The sequence below is a fragment of the Rhineura floridana genome, chromosome 2 (assembly GCF_030035675.1).
Source record: "Rhineura floridana isolate rRhiFlo1 chromosome 2, rRhiFlo1.hap2, whole genome shotgun sequence".
In the NCBI taxonomy this organism is placed as follows: Eukaryota; Metazoa; Chordata; class Lepidosauria; order Squamata; family Rhineuridae; genus Rhineura; species Rhineura floridana.
Window position 1 is genome coordinate 197,353,686 of NC_084481.1, and position 16,984 is coordinate 197,370,669.

A 16,984-nucleotide genomic window follows, 5' to 3' on the forward strand; every position below is an offset into this window, starting at 1 on the left:
CTGCAATTCCCACATAACAGCTTTTTTTTAGAAATATCTCCAAACTAGCTCATAATGTCTCCTGATTTCTAGACTGTGCTAAAGAGACAGGGTTTGTTCTCCCCCTTTTCAGCATTAACTAGCAAAGACATTTTGCTACCTAAGATGGAGAAGCAAATGCCCCCCATCTCCATTTTCAGGTACATCATGGGTTTCCAACGTGGTGTCTGTGGATACAGAGATGCCCTCAGAGACCTCCCCTGAAGGACACCCTCCCCCCTGCTGAAAGAAGCATGCTATTGTTGCTAACATAATAATTTGCGGTACATGCTTGGGCATCCACAACTGTTTCTCCAGTTGGCAATTATGCCCATGAGTCTAAAAAGGTTCCCTTCCCTCTCCACTTCCCTAGGAAGAAAAATACAATTAAAAATTCTGTGTTCAAGAAAGCTGAGGTCTACTGCTGGCTCCTCCTCTCCCAGGTGCAGCTGCACGACACGAGCTCAGTGGAGCACCAGTAACAAAGGGAAGAGTTTAGTGGAAGCCAGCTGGGCTTCTTTTGGATTGAATGTAGAGAAACCCAGCGGAAGCAACACTCCAGAATGTCAAAAAACATGACCACCACACAGTTTTACCTGTCTTTCTCTTGCAGTAGGAGCAGACTGCTCACTCCAACAATCCCCCCACTCCACCATGTGAGATAAGAGTCTCACTTAATGAGAGGGCTGGCTGTGATCATGGTGTAGTGTTGTATCTTCAGAGATTAGTGCTAACCATTATTTGAAATGGGATCAGAAGCTAATTTGCAAACCACAGTTAAACCTTACCATGGCTAGCACAACCCTAAGAACAAACATCATACTATATCACAGTTAATTCTGAACAGGCAAGGGAGAAGGGAATTTGTACAGGACTGAGGAGGAAGAAGCAGCTGAGTCCAGAAGACAGTCCTAATATAATCATGGCTAAGAGATTGTGAAGGAATTAAACATTTTCAGCCATTTTGTATTTGGGGATTGTAAAATAGTGGCTTTATGTTTTAGAGGATGCTCTGACCAGGAGATTCAGAAGATCACAGGAGATTTCTAAAAGGGAGAAGAAAGAGATTCAGCAAATTTCTGGGAATCAGAATCCTAAACACGACTGCCACAAGATGCAGTGATGGCCATCAACTTGGGTGGCTTTAAAAGAGAATTAGACAAATTCATGGAGGAGAAGGCTATCAATGGCTACCTCCACTTTTGGAGGCAATATGCTTCTGAATACCAGTTGCTGGAAACCACAGGACGGGTGTGTACAATTGTGCTCAGATCCCACTTGCAGGCTTCCATCTGGTTGCTGGACTAGACTGGCCACTGGTCTGATCCAGCAGACTCTTTTTATGTTGTTATGGCTAGCTAAGAGGTTGAGAGGAAGAGTAAAAATAAAGAATGTAAGTAAAACTGGCATACAGATTTGGAGATAAGAGCATTACTGAAGAAAGAAGAGCTGAAATCAGAAGAAAGAAGCTGGGATGGAAAGGGCTGGAGCGGATCCAAAAGCCAAACTGGGAGAACTGGAACTGCTTTTTTTTTTTTTGCTAAGTATTGACTTAAGTAGAAAAACCATCTAGATTAGATTTAGATGAAGATGTTTTATTCTGCTATTTTTCATTTGCTGTTATGGTTAACTGTTCAAACTGTCTTAAAATTAGTTTGCTTAAAAGTATCCTCAGAAGAACTGTTTATTAAATTGCTGCCTTACAAAGACTTTTAATAAAAGTTAATTGTTTTTATTAACTTTTGCAGGAGGCCTTCTTAATCACCCCACACCTAATAGCCTTTCCACACTACCTCAGAAGGTCTGGGTCAGGAAGTAATGTTCTAGGGCAGTGGTTCCCAACCTTTATGAGCACGGGACCCCCTTTATAAGCTGAAACCCCTCCCCCCAGGGAGGCAGGCTGGCTGCCAGGAAGGCAGGGGGAAAGCAGCCTTTCTTTGAAGGCTTGCTTCTTTTTGCTTCACAAAAAGCCCTCTCCTCTCATTCTAAGTAAGGGTGTTGCCAGTAGCGGCAGTGCAAGGAGACAGGAATCAGTGATAGTAATCCCCTCTTCTTCCTGGTAGCTCCACCCTCAACCTCCTTTGGCATCTGCCATGTATTTCATAGGCAGATGCCTGCCCTTAGTGCGCCTGAAAGACACTCTGGAGCTTCAGAAAAGGCCTCCTCTCTTGTTTGGAGCAAGGGAGAGGTGTCATCTGCAGCAGCAGTGGGAAGCAGACAGTGTAGAGGGAGTGAAGACTTTTTTAAAAAATTAATAAATAATTCATTTCTTTACTGTTCATGGCCCCCTCTGGATTACTTCGCGGCCCCCCTGGGGGTCCCGGCCCCCAGGTTGAGAACCACTGTTTTAGGGGTTAAAGGGCTGCTTAGTGGAGGTAGCCATGGAATAAAGATATCCATTTGGTGGCAGAAAGGAGGCGGGCTTGAATGCCCCCCTTCCTCTCACAGTGCAACCAGCAGACCATGTGGTCACAGAGATCAAGAAACATGACATCTATGATCTTAACATTGATGGTCTTAAACTAGTTTTGATTATACCAGCTACATCTGAAGTATTTCCGAATGTTAAACTTAAATTGTTCTTTTGTTTTTGTTTGTATTTCCAGTCTCTGCAATATAAAACCAACAGGCTAGAATGTAAACATCAATTAAAATTAATTCTCTTCTGCTTTTTATGCTGCATTAACAATGTTCACATATCTGGAAGAACAGCGCCAGAGAAGCTCAAAGGCAGATTCCATGATGTGCAAAAATACTCTTGGGCCTAAGTCAAAAATTTCAAATTGATATCTAAGAGCCATTTTTCAACTATAACAGCAACTTACAAAGTAATAGTTTCCCCATAAGGTGCTTTTGAAGCGTTTCTTATAGAAGTACATACACAAAAATGCTAGGTCTGAACTGCCCCTTCCTAGAATGAACAGAAAATTGATAGAAATCTAGCATCTTCTTCAGAGACTTTTCTTTAAAAATGTACATGTACACATGAAGCTGCCTTACACCAAGGTTTACCTAGCCCAGGATTGTCTTCCTCTTTCAACAAGCCTTTTAAGTAGGGACCTTGTCCCAGTCTGTGTTGCAATTGCTTTTTATGTTTTAAAAGCTTTTTAAAAAGATGTTTTGTTTTAATATATTTTAAAGTCTGTTTTTAAGATGTTTCAGAGTTTGTTTGCCACCCTGGGCTTCTTCTGGGAAGAAGAGGGGGATATAAATCTAATTAATTAATTAATTAATTAATAACAACTGACAATGGGTGCCGTCTAACATAAGGATTTCATGGATACATATGCACAAAGACTTTATTTATGCACCCTCCTGCCCCCCCTTTTTGTTGCACAAATCCTCACGCTGTAAATTGAAAAAAACAAAACATCTAACACCGTGCACCCAGGTTAATATCAGAAGGATAAATAAACCAGATTTCCTATCTTGTTGCCACTGAGGAAGGAGAGATTATTCTACTGGCTGTTACTCCAGATCAATATACCTTTATTATGAATATGGTCTATAGGACAACACACAGTTTAAATTGCTGCCACAATAACAATTAATCCAGGGATTAGTAAAGAAAACTTTATTTCAGTTTCCCAATTCACAAGAAGGCTCTAGATGGCTCCATTCAGCATAAAACTAACAAGACCTCTAACTTACCCCTGCACAGTACAGCAAACGTTTGGAGGGTGTTTTTTAGAGGCACCAACAAAGAGTTCAAAGAAGATGGTTGCTGACAATAGTTGTGTGGCAGCTGATCTGTTAATGTTTCATTTCAATTGTGATTAGTTTCACTGTGAATTACTTCCACCTATACTTATTTCCCAACTATACAGAAATTCTCAGATATTTTAGAAGTGTTCAGTAATTCTCTCAAGACTTTCCCTATCATCTCACCTCCCCATTTTTTGGAAGCTGTCATAAGAACATTTCATTTTGTCAGTGTGCTGGATTAACTGTCTCAAGCACACAGTTTGAAGTTACAGTCTGTTCTTGCATATAGCAAGCACATGACCTCTTGGTAATGCCTCACAAATGTAAACGGAGGAAAAGAGATCAAAAGAGGACAGGGTGATGTATAAGGTCATAGCCTGAACTCAATAAAACAGTTGCTTTTATAGATGTAGTAGAATTTATTTGTTAAAGAAACAAGAAAATATTGTCAAGGTTATGACTCCATGGGCCCTGGAGCCACATCTAACATGGAATGGTGACTAAGCATTGTATATCCCAATGATAACAGAAGTTAAGGATTTAATTATAATCCAAGGGAAACTGGAAGGTCAGTGTACAAAACATAAAATAATATTACACTACTAACTATAGAACTCAAGAGGTAGAAGACTTTTAGGAAACACCATCAGTTTACACAGTCGTTGCATTATCACATATCAACACTGATGAGAGCCAGCACAGATTTTATTTATTTATTTATTTATTATTTGATTTATATCCCACCCTTCCTCCCAGCAGGAGCCCAGGGCAGCAAACAGAAGTGCGAAAAACACATCAAAACCGACCCTAAAATACACAAAAATAAAACGTTAAAAACATTTTTTTTAAAAAAGCTTTCAAAACATTTTAAAAAGGGTTAAAAAACATTGGGTTTTTTAAAAAAATATATATTAAAAAGTAATTCCAACACAGATGCAGACTGGGATAGATCTCAACTTAAAAAGATTGGTAAAAAAGGAAAGTCTTCAAAAGGTGCCGAAAAGATAACAAGAGATGGCGCCTGTCTAATATTTAAGGGGAGGGAATTCCACAGGGTAGGTGCCGCCACACTAAAGGTCCGTTTCCTATGTTGTACGGAACGGACCTCCTGATAAGATGGTATCTGCAGGAGGCCCTCACCTGTAGAGCACACTGATTGACTCAGTATATAAGGGGTAAGATGGTCTTTCAGGTATCCTGGTCCCAAGCAATAAAGGGCTTTGTACACCAAAACGTGAACCTTGAACTTGGCCTGGTAGCAAATGGGCAGCCAGTAGCGGGGTGACATGTTGGCGATATCCTACCCCAGTGAGCAGTCTTGTCACCACATTTTGCACCAGCTGCAGCTTCCAGACCAACCTCAAGGGCAGCCCCACATAGAGCACACTACAATAATCCAACCTGGAGGTTACCAGTGGATGGACAACAGTGGTCAGGCTATCCCTGTCCACAAACGGCCACAGCTGTCTTACCTGCCAAACCTGGTAAAAGGCACTCCTAGTCACGGAGGTCACCTGGGCCTCTAGCAACAAAGATGGATCCAGGAGCACCCCAAGACTACAGACCTGCTCTTTCAGAGGGAATACGACCCCATCCAAAGCAGGCAAATGACCAATTATCTGAACTCAGGAACCACCAACCCACAGTGCCTCCATCTTGCTAGGATTCAGACTCAGTTTATTGGCCCTCATCCAGCCCACCACCAAGTCCAGGCACCGGTCAAGGGCTGGCACGGCCTCTCCCAGTTCACATGTTACAGAGAAATAGAGCTGGGTATCGTCACCATACTGATGACACCTTGCCCCAAAGCTCATGATGACTGCTTCCAAGGGCTTCATATAGATGTTAAACAGCATGGGGGACAAGATGGTACCCTGAGGCACCCCACAGCACAACTGCCAGGAGGCCGAAAGACAGTCACCCAATGCTATTCTCTGAGAGGGACCTTGGAGATAGGATCGGAACCACTGTAAAACAGTGCCTTCAATACCCATCTCACCAAGTTGGCCCAGAAGGATACCATGGTCAATGGTATCAAAAGCCGCTGAGAGATCAAGTAAGAATAACAGGGTCGCACTCCCCCTGTCCTTCTCCTGATAAGGTCATCCATCAGGGCGACCAAGGCTGATTCTGTCCCATAACCAGGCGTGAACCCAGAATGGGATGGGTCAAGATAATCTGTTTCATCCAAGAGTACCTGCAACTGCTGCGCCACAACCCTCTCAATCACCTTTCCTGAAAAGGGGGTATTTGCAACCGGTCAGTAGTTGTCACAAACCAATGGGTCCAGGGTGGGCTTTTTCAGGAGTGATCAGATCACCACCTCTTTCAAGGCGGCTGGGACCACTCCCTCCCACAATGATGCATTGACCACACCCTGGATCCACTCAGTCAAACCCCCTCGGCAAGCTTTAATAAGCCAAGAAGGGTAAGGGTCAAGAGGACACATTGCTGGCCGCATCACCACAAGCACCTTGTCCACAACATCAGGTTGCATCAACTGAAACCATTCCCAAGAAGTTGCAGCAGACATTGCACTGGACACCACATTGGGCACTACAGTAGATGTGGATGGGGCATCAAGTCTGCTATGGAGGCGAGCAACTTTACCCTCAAAGTGCCTTGCAAACAATTCACAGTGGGCCTCTGAAGGGTCTAAAACTCAATTTTCTGGAGTCTATGTCAACAGACCCTTGACAATACGGAAAGTTCCACTGGACGGCTACTTCAGGATGTGATGGAGGCAGATAAGTGGGCCTTCTTCGCCACCCTCACTGCCACACAGTAGGCACAGTTATTATGTTTTACTCGTCCCCAATCAGCCTCATAGCACACCTTTCGCCACTTATGCTCTAGCTGTTGTCCACCCTGTTTCATTGCCCTTAGCTCACTGGTGTACCAAGGTGCAAACCAGGCTCCACAATGCCGGAGAGGCTGCTTGGGGGCAACCGTGTCAACAGCCCGATGCGCCTCGCTGTTCCACAGCGTGAGAAGGGCTTCAGCAGGGTCACCTGCTCTATCTACTGGGAACATCTCCAAGGCATTCAGGAATCCTATGGATTCCATTAGTCTCCGGGGGCGGACCATCTTAATCTCTCCATCACCCTTGCAGGGAAGGATCGGAGCCATAAGTCTAAACTTCACCAAAAGAAATATTTTTATTTATTTACTATTTGATTTATATCCTGCCCTTCCTCCCAGCGGAGCCCAGACCGGCAAACAAAAGCAGTAAAAACACTTTAAAACATCATAAAAACAGACTTTAAAATACATTAAAGCAAAACATCTTTAAATAAGCTTTCAAGACATCATTAAAAAAAAGGTTAAAAATATTAAAAAGCAATTCCAACACAGACGCAGACTGGGATAAGGTTTCAACTTAAAAGACTTGTTGAAAGAGGAAGGTCTTCAATAGGTGCTGAAAAGATAACAGAGATGGCACCTGTCTAATATTTAAAGGGAGGGAATTCCACAGGATAGGTGCCGCCACACTAAAGGTCCGTTTCCTATGTTGTTCATAAAGGACCTCCTGATAAGATGGTATTTGCAGGAGGCCCTTACCTGCAGAGCGCAGTGATCGACTGGGTATATAAGGGGTAGGATGGTCTTTCAGGTACCCTGGTCTCAAGCTGTATAGGGCTTTGTATACCAAAACCAGAACCTTGAACTTGGCCTGGTAGCAAATGGGCAGTCAGTGAAATCCTTTCAGCAGCGGGGTGACATGTTGGCGATACCCTGCCCCAGTGAGCAGTCTTGCCACCGCATTTTGCACCAGCTGCAGCTTCCGGACCAACCTCAAGGGCAGCCCCACATAGATTGCTTTGAAGTGCTCTGCCACTTGCCACATTCACACATAATAATAGGCTAGACTTTGTGGCTTATTCACTCTTGTCGTGGCGCAAACAGGACAAAGAAATCAGGAAGCCTTGGCATCACATTACATCCTAATCAGGGATCGTGGTTTGTTGCTCCCTAACAAGCCACAATCAGAAAGTCAACAACAAACTATGGTGTTAGGCTGGGTAACAATGGTGTTTTGTTAGGGAGAAACAAATTATGATCCTTGGTTAGAACATAACAGCATGCTGGATCAGGTCAATGGCCTATCTAGTCTAGCATCCTGCTCTCACAGTGGCCAAGCAAATGCCTATGGGAAGCCTGAAAGCAGGACCTGAGAGCAACAGCATTCTAAGAAGCACAGGTACCTTATACCAAGTAAGACCACTGGTCCATCTAGCTCAGTACTGTGCACACTGACTGGCAGCGGCTTTCCAGGGTTGCAGGCAGGAGTCATACAAGGTAGACTACCACTGAGCTACAGCCCTTCTTCCCCCTTGTGATTCCCAGCAATCACCCTTCAGAGGCATGCTGAGGTAGAACTTAGTCTAATTCTCCATGAATTTGTCTAATCCTCTCCTAGAGCTATCCAAGTTGGTGCTCATGCTGGTGGTTTGGAATTGAGAAGTTTTAACTATGTTTTATTGCTCGTTATTTGCTTCCGTTGGGAGGAAATTTATGATATATATTTAAGAAATAATAATAAATACAACATGTTCTGCTTTGTTTATCTTGCTCGTGCCACGGGAGGAGTGAAACAGGAATGATCAGGAGGTGTGCACCCGCATGCTGTTTTCTTACTAAACCACAATAGCCAGAAAGTCTGGTTTATCATTATATCTGAATTTTCTCGCTCTCTTGTATGGTAACATCAGATGCTGATAATTGCATATATGAAAGGCAATGGCTTGTGTTGCTAGGTCCCACAGATGTTTGAATATACATGTGGCTACTTCAGATGTTACTTTTTCAACCAGAGACATAACCATGGAAACGGATACACAGTTCTGTGTGCCAGACATCCATGACTTTCAGACAGTAACTTGGTGTGTATAGGCAAAAAAGCAATTTAAGTCATGTGGAAGTCTATAAAGGTATAGATCTGCAACACAAAGTTTAAAAATAGCAAAGAGAACTTGGTATTAAAAAATCAGTTTATAATTCAAGTTTGAAATTATTGTCAATTCAATTGATATCACCTTTCCTCCTAAGGGAACCCAGGGCCAATCAGTCCAATCCCCACAACTATATTTGAGGGGGAAATGTAAACACAGTCATTGTTAGCACTCCAAAACTGTTTGACAGAAATAGACTGTGATGGAAGCAATAAGGCTGTCCAATCCGAATGAGGGATTTAAAGGAACTCAGTTTTGTGCATAAGGTGTGGGCAGATAGCAACAGATAACTGTGAAATAAAGGAACTACATAAATGGCAGGCAGTGTTCTCATTTACAGCAGGAGACTGGGCGGAGTGAGTAAAAGAATTGGAATGTGGTTTTTTTTTAATGTCTGAAATTCTTTTGGGAGGCCACAAACAGATGCAAGTCTTTCTTCACCATTATGTGAATTGAACATAAAAAACACATGTTTGAAATGTTCTGTTTTTTGGTTTGTTTGTAATTGGATACCTCTTCTGTAGATTAAGATAGACCAATAAAATCTGGTACGCACATTCATGACGCAACTCTAAATATCAAGTTCGGATATTCGTCCAGTCCACCCATCTGTTTGCAGGAGTCAGGAAAACGCAACACACATTTCTTGCAATAATTAAAAAAAGTTCATGCTTGCAGGGAAAAAACACTACAAAACATAAGAACATAAGAACATAAGAAGAGCCTGCTGGATCAGGCCAGTGGCCCATCTAGTCCAGCATCCTGTTCTCACAGTGGCCAACCAGGTGCCTGGGGGAAGCCCACAAGCAGGACCCGAGTGCAAGAACACTCTCCCCTCCTGAGGCTTCTGGCAACTGGTTTTCAGAAGCATGCTGCCTCTGACTAGGGTGGCAGAGCACAGCCATCATGGCTAGTAGCCATTGATAGCCCTGTCCTCTATGAATTTGTCTAATCTTCTTTTAAAGCCATCCAAGCTGGTGGCCATTACTGCATCTTGTGGGAGCAAATTCCGTAGTTTAACTATGCGCTGAGTAAAAGAGTACTTCCTTTTGTCTGTCCTGAATCTTCCAACATTCAGCTTCTTTGAATGTCCACGAGTTCTAGTATTATGAGAGAGGGAGAAGAACTTTTCTCTATCCACTTTCTCAATGCCATGCATAATTTTATACACTTCTATCATGTCTCCTCTGACCCGCCTTTTCTCTAAACTAAAAAGCCCCAAATGCTGCAACCTTTCCTCGTAAGGGAGTCGCTCCATCCCCTTGATCATTCTGGTTGCCCTCTTCTGAACCTTTTCCAACTCTATAATATCCTTTTTGAGATGAGGCGACCAGAACTGTACACAGTATTCCAAATGCGGCCGCACCATAGATTTATACAACGGCATTATGATATCAGCTGTTTTATTTTCAATACTTTTCCTAATTATCCCTAGCATGGAATTTGCCTTTTTCACAGCTGCCGCACACTGGGTCGACATTTTCATTGTGCTGTCCACTACAACCCCGAGGTCTCTCTCCTGGTCGGTCACCGCCAGTTCAGACCCCATGAGCGTATATGTGAAATTAAGATTTTTTGCTCCAATATGCATAATTTTACACTTGTTTATATTGAATTGCATTTGCCATTTTTCCGCCCATTCACTCAGTTTGGAGAGGTCTTTTTGGAGCTCTTCGCAATCCCTTTTTGTTTTAACAACCATGAACAATTTAGTGTCGTCAGCAAACTTGGCCACTTCACTGCTCACTCCTAATTCTAGGTCATTAATGAACAAGTTGAAAAGTACAGGTCCCAATACCGATCCTTGAGGGACTCCACTTTCTACAGCCCTCCATTGGGAGAACTGTCCGTTTATTCCTACTCTCTGCTTTCTGCTTCTTAACCAATTCCTTATCCACAAGAGGACCTCTCCTCTTATTCCATGACTGCTAAGCTTCCTCAGAAGCCTTTGGTGAGGTACCTTGTAAAACGCTTGTCAAACAAGAAGTTAAGATGCTATGTATCCTGAGTAGTGCAAGTCAAACCATTCTTTCCATATTTAATAACTCAAGAGGCCTGCATCATAACATTAACTGAGGGAAAACATTATTTGCTATAATTCTAGCTTGCTTTGTTCCCCTTCTCATCCCACTGTCACCTTTTGGGAGGAGCAGGGTTCCAGCAGGGTCCCTATGTGTCCAGCTTCCTTTCCTGCTGATTGGATCCAATCAGGTGAAAGGAGATGAGTCAGCTATTGAAAAGACTCTTCTCAGTAGCTAACACCCCCCTTTCATGCTGACTGGCTCCCAAGGATGTCTGTTGTTGTGGGAGAAGGCACGCACAGGAAGAAGTGAGAAGATGACAATGGATATCAAGAAAGCAAGGGAAAGTGGACAAGGAAGAAGAGGAGGAGAGAATTTGGGCTGAAGGGGGTCTGCATGACCTCCAGTTTGTTTACAAGGATCTTATTCTCAACCCAGCAGGTGAAATGCACATGAATATCCCTAACAGTGTGTGTGTGTGGTGAGGGCAACAACAGAGGTTAGGCTCAGGAATATCTATGCCTAAGTATCGTCCTAAGCAGTTACTCTGAGCATTCCAAACAAAGTAAGAGACAGAATGGACCATTGGTCTCACCTGAAGGGTGATTTTCACAGGTAGACTGCCATCAAGCGGGATATCATAGCTCCACCTATCGTCTGAAGGCAAGAATGTTCTGAAGTGAAGACTAGGGGCCTCAGGCCCCTCCCACTCTCCAGTTCATTCGTGACGAGTCCAGAGAGAGATATTCAAACATGAAGGAAAAAAGGTCAATGGACAAGGAAATAATGAAATTGCGATTCCATAATAATACAATACTAACATTTCAATATAACAGATTCAGAAGGCCTTGAACCTAATGGTACAGTCCTAAGGGGTTCAAATGGAGGGTGTTGGAGAGCCTGCAGAACCTTTGACAAACTCCATGAAGGGAAACGATGGGATACAGCCGGCGAATGTAGAGCGGCTCCCCTCAGAAAACGTTTGATAAGAGGGTGCGAGGCAATAGGAGTATCAGTGGATGAAACTGATAGAATGGACGATAAAGTGGACGCATGTCGATGTAAGGTGCTGGGCTTAAGCCCCATCATTAGGCCTTTATGGAGGAATTGCAACACTTGTTGTATTGTGGCTTGAGAGGGATGGAGTATTTGGGACTCACACCACTTGGAAAATGCTACCCAAGTATTCTGATATATACGAGTGGTAAACGGTCATCTAGAGGCCAGTATAACGTCAATAACCTCTTCAGATAGGCCTGCGCACCTCAAATGTCCCCGTTCAAAAGCCAAGCTGTTAGGTTGAGCCAATTGGGGTCCTGATGCCATATTGGCCCCTGTGATAAGAGGTCTGGCCTGACTGGGAGCGTCCAAGGGTCCATCACTGACATGGCAAGGAGGTCCGAGAACCACGGTCGACGGAGCCAATATGGGGCTATCAGAACCAGTTTGGCCCTCTCGCGTTGCACCTTCCTCAAAGTTCTGGCCAGAAGTGGTACTGGAGGAAAGGCGTACAGCAGGCCATCCGGCCACAGTATCGATAGTGCATCCACTGCTTCTGCTGTTGTGTCCAGGTATCATGTGAAATACCTGGGTAGCTGTAAATTGAAACTGGAGACAAACAGATCCACTGAGCAAACGCCGACCCGACTTTGGAGAAGATGGAATATCAGCGGATGAAGTTTCCATTCTCCTGGGAAGACCTGTTGTCTGCTGAGCCAGTCGGCTGTCACATTCCAAATTCCTGAGATGTTCTGCTTTTAAAGATTTCAGACGTTTTTCTGCCCAGTCAAATATTTGGTAGGCTAGGTGCTGTAGAGAACGAGACCTGGTGCCCCCTTGTCTGTTTAAATGAGATTTCGCACATGTGTTGTCCGTTCGAATGAGAACATGGTCCAAGGGGAACAGAGACTTAAAATGTAGAAGAGCTAAGTGGACAGCTCTCAGTTCCAACCAATTGATGCTATGAGTCCGCTCGGCATCAGACCAAACCCCTTGAACAAACTGGGAGTTGCAGTGGGCTCCTCAGCCGGTGAGACTGGCGTCTGTGGTTACAACAGTCCTGTAGAGTTCTCTGAATGGAGTGCCCCTGTTGAGATTTTGGACCATCATCCACCACCGGAAGGAAAGATGCAGTGCATGATTCAAGACGATTGCTCAGTGGTTGGACCTGGCAATGTCCTAATAAGGCCCATTGAAGTTGGCGAGTATGAGCTCGAGCCCATGGCACAATGTGGATGGTGGACACCAACATTCCCAGAGCCTTTGCTAGAAGCATCACATCTGCGCTTGGACGACGCATCAACAGACGTGCCATGTCTCTGATGGCTGTGATGCGGTCTGAAGACAAAAAGACCATCACCTGTAAGGTGTCTAGCATTGCCCCTAGATGTTGTAGTCATTGGGTTGGCTGGAGATGACTCTTGTCGAGATTGACTAACCAACCATGGGTCCGCAAGACATCAAGAGTGAGGGTCAGATGGAGATGTGCCAGTTCCCTGGAACTTGCCCGTATTAATAGATCATCCAAGTAGGGGTAGATATGCACCCCTTGTAGGTGGAGGTAAGCCACCAGGATGAGTAGCACCTTGGTGAAGACCCTCAGGGTGGACGAAACACCGAAAGGCATCGCTCGATATTGAAAATGCTGGGGGCCGAAGGCAAACCAAAGGAACTTTCTGTGAGCTATGCAAATAGGCACGTGGAGGTATGTTTCCTTTAGGTTGACAGAAGCCAGGAAGTCTCCTTCGTGAAGGCTTTCTGTAATGGAGTGGAGGGATTCCATTTTGAACCTGCAATACTTTACGAAACGGTTGATGAACTTGAGGTCCAACAGCACCCTCCATGCCAGATCTCGTTTGGGCACTGCAAACAGGAGGGAGTACACCCCTTCTGACCTCTCTGCTGTAGGGACTGGCTCTATTGCTGCTATGTCTGAGAGGTGATGTATGGCTTTTTGCATGATGCAGTGCCTGGATGGAGCCTTGGGGCAAGGAGAGGGATGAAATCTGTCCGGAGGGGTTGTCCAAAACTCCAGTGCATAGCCATGATGAAAAAGATCTCTGATCCAAGCGACCTGTTTCAGACGCAGCCAGTGGTTTGCAAACAGAAGTAATCTGCCCCCGACCAGTATCACCTCAGTATTATCTGTGCTGGCGAGCCCCTACATGATATGAAAATGTTGAGGCACCTCTACGTCCCTGGTAGTGACCTCTGCCCGGATAACGTTGTCTGTTCCAAACTCCTCTGGAGGAACGGAAGTCAGTGGCTCAAAAATCGCAGCCTCATCCCCAGGGCTGCGCTCCTCGAAAGGGCTGGAACACATGTTATGGGGTGAAACGTCTGAACAGCCTGCAATCATCATTCCTGGCAGTGTCCAAGACAGGCTTCCGAACATCCTTGGGGTCCACTAGTACTGCTTTTAGGGCTTCCTCACCAAAAAGTAATGATCCAGCAAAGGGTGCCCTAAACAAGTTGACCCTGGCTGTAGAGTCCGCTTCCCAGTGACGGAGCCAGAGAGTTCGCCAAGCAACTACCTGAGAAGCCATGGCTCTTGCTCCCAGCTGAGTAGAGTTCAGAGTGGCATTGGCTACAAATGCCGCCGTCTTGCGTAACTTCACCAGGGACCTTCTCAGAGAGACAGGATCAAGATTGGGGTCATCTAAAAGGTCATCCAACCACATCAGTGCTGCTCTTGAGCAGATGGAAGCTGATGCAGAAGCCTGCATGGCAAAGGCGGTAGCCTCGTGGTTTTTTCGTAAGGCAAAGTCTAGTCTCAGCTCAGAGGCGTCCTTCAAATGTGAGTCCCCTTCCCTCGGCAGGAGGGATCGAGAAACTAGACCAGAAATCGGCTCGTCTATACAGGGGACAGCTAGCCGATTTGTAAATTCCAGAGCCAAGGTGTAAAGCTTGTCAGCAAGGGCCGCGAAACGGCGTGTTTGTAACGGGCGAGACCATTCATCCTTGGCCAGTTTGGTGATTGGATCTGGCACAGGGAGGTAGTGCTCCGTTGATTTAGGGGATTTCAAGACCCTGCCCCCCTTAATAGGGGGAGTGGCAGCTTTAGGTTGTAGAGGTTGGAGGCCTAAGGTGTTCAAGACTCTGTGAGCAAGGGGATGATAATTGGCTGCATCGAACAGGCGATAGGATGCATCCTCCTCCTGTTCTGACTGATCACTCCACTCATCACCTTCGGCTTGCAGAGAATATGATGGATCCTCCACACCGGCAATCTCATCGACAAACCTGTCCCTGGCAATGTCGAAAGGGTTTGGTGAGCATGATGGATCTGCCTCATTGCCTCCATAATGGCCCATAGCGCCAGATTGTCTGTGCACACTCCGCTGAGGAAGGTCAGTGACCTGTGCCTGTGCCTGCGCTTGAGAAAAGAATGATAGCATGTCTTGTAATTGTGATATGAACTCATGAAACAACTGCAGCCCTGGTGGGGGAGGTAGTTGCACTTGTTGAGGCGAGATTACAGGGGGTTCATCAGGCTGAGAGGATGAATGAGCCCTAGGGGGCAATATGGGAGGAGGCGGACACGTGGCTGGGCAGGGAACCCTTCAAATTCCTCCTCAGATGACCCTGCAGGAGAATGAAAAAGGGCTGTCAATTTTTCTTGCCCCCCCTCCTCAGGAACTGGAACTGATATATAGTGTGCTCGCTTGGAAGCGCTGTGATTGGACAGATGTTCAGTTTTGGCAACAGACTTAGCCTGTGGTTTAAGTTGCTTGTGTTTAGCTGACTTGTGGTGCGAAGTAGCTTTACATGAATGTGTTGCCTTTGACGTCTGAACTGCTACTGGCTGTTGCTGTTGATCCACCATCAGATATCTACAAGAGGGGTTTCAGTACACGCCCACAGATGGGGGAGAATGTACAGACCCCAGGCTATAGTGCACACCCACGAATGGGGGAGAATGCACAGTTCCAAACAGCTTTAGTGCATGCCCACGGATGGGGGAGAATGCACAGTTCCAAACAGACTTAGTGCACGCCCACAGATGGGGGAGAATGCACAGTTCCAAACAGCCTCAGTGCACACCCATGGATGGGGGAGAATGCACAGTACCAAGCAGCGTCAGTAACGTCCAAGCCACTATAGTGGAAAGCACAGAGAAGATTCCAATAGCAGCAGATAGCAAATCTCAAGACAATATTTCTTAAAATCAGCGTTAAAATTAAATACATTTAAAGACAAATTTAAGAAAATGCAGAAATATATTGTCAACATAGCATCATTCGCTTCTGAGGTCAGAAATACCATTAAATACAGCTCTGTCATGACATAAACCCCATTAATGCTGTAGACATAATATATCTCGAGTTCATAATATATTTCGATTTCAGCAAAGCTTTTGACAGAGTTCCTCATGATATTCTGATTAGCAAGATAGGTAAATGTGGGCTGAACAACTATCAAGTGGATCCACAGTTGGCCACAGAATCATACTCAAAGAGTGTTTATCAATAGTTCCTTCTCAACTTGGGGGGAGGTAACAAGTGGGGTACCTCAGGGCTTGGTCCTGGGTCCAGTGCTCTACAACAGTTTTATTAATGACTTGGATGAGAAGGTGCAAGGAATACTTATCAAATTTGCAGATGATACAAAATTGGGAGGGACAGTTAATGCACTGGAAGACAGAAACCAAATTCAATGTGATTTGATAGGCTAGAGCATTGGGCTGAAAACAACGGAATGAAATTTAACAAGGGTAAGTGCAAAGTCCTACACCCAGGAAAAAGAAACCAAATGCACAGTTAAAAGATGGGAGATACTTGGCTCAGCAATACTACATGCCTAAAGGATCTTGGAATTATTGATCAGAAGCTGAATATGAGCGAACAGTGTGGTGTGGTTGCAAAAAAGGCAAATAATGTTTTAGGCTGCGTTAACAAAAGCAAAGTTTCCAAATCGCATAAAATACTAGTTCCCCTTTGTTTGGATCCAGTTTTCCTGCACTTTTCTACCACAATGGCATTTTGGACCTTTTTTCCTGCACTTTTTTGGAGCATCAACCTGCAGCCCAGCAGTCATTCCTACTTGCTCCTGTAGTTCATCTCTGACATCCGGCATCTGCTGGAGATCCAGGCCATTGAAATCAAATGCACAGTTATAAGATGTGAGATACTTGGCTCAGCAATATGACATGTAAGAAGGATCTTTGCATTTTTGTTGATCACAAGCTGAATGTGAGCCAACAGTGCAATATGGCTGCAAAAAAGGCAAATGCTATTTTAGGCTGCAGTAATAGAAGGATATTTTCCAAATTGCGTAAAGTACTAACTC

At 44.7% G+C, this 16,984-nt stretch overlaps 1 protein-coding gene across 7 annotated transcripts in view; it reads right to left on the bottom strand.

Moving 5' to 3' along the window:
- The window catches only part of CEP128 (centrosomal protein 128), a 300,038-nt gene that overhangs the window by 127,494 nt on the left and 155,560 nt on the right, over nt 1–16,984 (bottom strand). The gene's annotated exons all lie outside the window — the stretch shown is intronic.